This window comes from Montipora foliosa, chromosome 13, assembly GCF_036669935.1.
Source record: "Montipora foliosa isolate CH-2021 chromosome 13, ASM3666993v2, whole genome shotgun sequence".
In the NCBI taxonomy this organism is placed as follows: Eukaryota; Metazoa; Cnidaria; class Anthozoa; order Scleractinia; family Acroporidae; genus Montipora; species Montipora foliosa.
This window is the reverse complement of record NC_090881.1, coordinates 28,610,323-28,612,822: the sequence shown is the minus strand read 5'-3', so window position 1 is coordinate 28,612,822 and position 2,500 is coordinate 28,610,323. Positions and strand designations below refer to the sequence as shown.

The window sequence follows — 2,500 nt, the reverse complement described above, 5'->3', positions numbered from 1 at the left end:
TTGATCAATTTTGAACAATGTGAAGTTAAAATTGGATGTGTTTGTTAAAGTCATTATTACTGGAGTTCAGTCTTAAATGTACCGTCCTGGAGAGATGTTTTTGAGTTGACCAACAACTTTGGGAAGGAAAAAGTATTCAAATAATGATTTGACTGATCACAATTGCAGCACTTGTGTTGTGTTTTTAAGCCTTCTGGGTTGGTGATAACAGGCATGTCCTGCTGTCAAGCAGAATTGCTTTCAAATGAAATTTGTATCTCTTAAGATCTCTGAGCTTTTTAGAGTACTAGTCAAGGTTTTGGGGGTTTCAGTCAGTACTTTGTACACTTATCTTGTGATCATTGTTGAAAAATACCCAGGTGCCTTGAATGTTATTTTATCTGTAGTAATCATTAGGTTCATCCAAGGAAAGAGGGCTTGCCTTTGCTCTCTGTTGTAGTTTATACCACCTCTGAGACAAGGTCAGCATACCCAGCCATGACTATTAATAATTATTATGGACATGAATCCATCATTACTGGTTTCCTACACTAGTTATGGAGTAGTTCATATTTTCAGGTTTATTTAATTGATGACAAAAATGCCTCATAAAAAGTCTTTGTATCTGGCACATTTTGTGGAAAATAGGCCAAATGTGAAAATGACAGTAAAAATAATATTCCATTTTCTTTTTGCTATTTAACCTTGCTTTAGAACTGAAATCCTTTCAAATTTAAACATGCCAACAAGACTAGTTTTACTAATTAGCACAAGACTATAGAACAATAATATTAACTGGCCACCATTTTTCAATTTGGTTTATAATACGCTTTTGTTATTCTGTATTCTGATGTACTCTGTGATAAATATAGACCACTTTCATAAATGGCGACCACTTTTATATTCTTTTGTCTTTGTTAATTAGACCTACTGTCCTCGTTTTGAAACAAAAAAAAAATTGAAATTTGCTTGTTATAGCGAGGCTAGAAAGGCTTATTAGCATTAAAACAAAAGAATAATATTTTTTTTTTTTGGTCGTCATTATCAAAGATGTCTATTATGTATTGTTCAATCCGTAATAATATTGTTGTCAATGAGAGTTAGTTGATAGATAACCGTAGGTGAAACGATTGTTGACTTGCGTCCTGCACAGCGAGGATCTTGTGTAACCTCTACAATAGGTAGCTTAAGCATGAGCGTTTTTGAGACACCCACGGCAACCGGAAGTGAGCTGTTTTCCCTTTTAACTTTTCTTCACACAAGCACATTTACATTGCCTAGTATCATTTCTCCATTAGAGATGATTCGTATAAAAATCTGGGAGATGCCACAGCCCTGGCTCGCGAAACGTTCCCTTCCGGTTGCCGTCCACGTCTCAAAAATGCGGGTACTTAACCTGCCATTAATTCACCTTGTCGTATGTTTACGAACTGTCCAATCGAACACTGATAATCCTTCCTCTAAATGGAAAGTCAATATGCATGAAATTACCGTACTTACTGGACATAAGTGGTCTGACTTATGGGAGATAAGCCGAAAAAAAATCACTTCCTAGTTTTCTTTTCAGCTGGTATCTCTGGTGCCAAGGGTCGCATTGGGTCCACACATCCTCGTACATAGTGCTGCAGTATGGGAAGGATTTTTGATGTTGTATAGTCTTAATAGACTTTAATTATTGGGAGGCTTTTCAGTAGGGAAGTGGAAGAGGTCGTGTGAGAACTTTTACTGGTTAAACAGTGGAATGCTCTTAAACTAATTTGGAGATTTAACCACTTGGTAAAAATCCTTCCACTACTTGCAGAGACCATGTTAAGTGATTGAACGCTGTTACGGTTGATTTAGAAAATCAGTTTAAATTGATTAGGATTTGAGTAATGGCAATGAAAATCAGTTTTTAAGGTTAATCAACTCTTAAACTGTTGTCACCTTAACTTCAACTGTAATCATTTTACTGGATGTAATATTTTTTGTCATTTTCTTTGCAATGTTGTGACCTTGATAGTTGTTATGAATGGTCTCATTACAGTTATTTTGTAATCGTGTGCGCAGTTTTTCAACGTAAGGCTTGTTGAAATGGTTATCACCTCTTAACACCCCCGGCGTGAAAGCATCCTTTTCCAACCACGAAGTGGTGAACTTTTGCATTCTCTCAAAGAATTGTTTACTAACACAAAATGGATAGGCAAAGTTTTCGGTTGCTATGACATCCAATTTGAACACTCGCACCAAATCTACTTCACTCTCGTCCCTAGAGCCGCCGAGGAACAGTTGCCGAACTGGTCGGTTTCGTTACTTTCTCGTCTCCAAACCATAGGTATCAATCCTCGTGTCATCAATATAGAGCAGGGGCTCATCAAGGCAAGGGAAGATTCAGCACGCCCACTTTTGTAAAAGCCAATCAAAACAAAAGCTATCTCAGCGTCAGGGAAATTATGATACTTTTCGCGGAAAAACCTGTTCTTAAAAATAAATTTACTCGGGAAAGGGTTGACTCAAGAAGGAACTATTGAAGATAGAGGCT

At 37.0% G+C, this 2,500-nt stretch overlaps 1 protein-coding gene across 4 annotated transcripts in view; it reads left to right on the top strand.

Annotated features, from left to right (window-relative positions):
* Positions 1–2,021, top strand: part of LOC137981503 (sodium/potassium-transporting ATPase subunit beta-3-like) — a 12,540-nt gene extending 10,519 nt beyond the window's left edge. For all 4 annotated transcript variants that reach the window (XM_068828604.1, XM_068828603.1, XM_068828602.1 and 1 more), the window contains one exon: positions 1–2,021. This exon is cut by the window's left edge and continues 595 nt beyond it. The gene's annotated coding sequence lies outside the window, so the exon portion shown is untranslated.
* Positions 2,022–2,500: the final 479 nt, after the last annotated feature.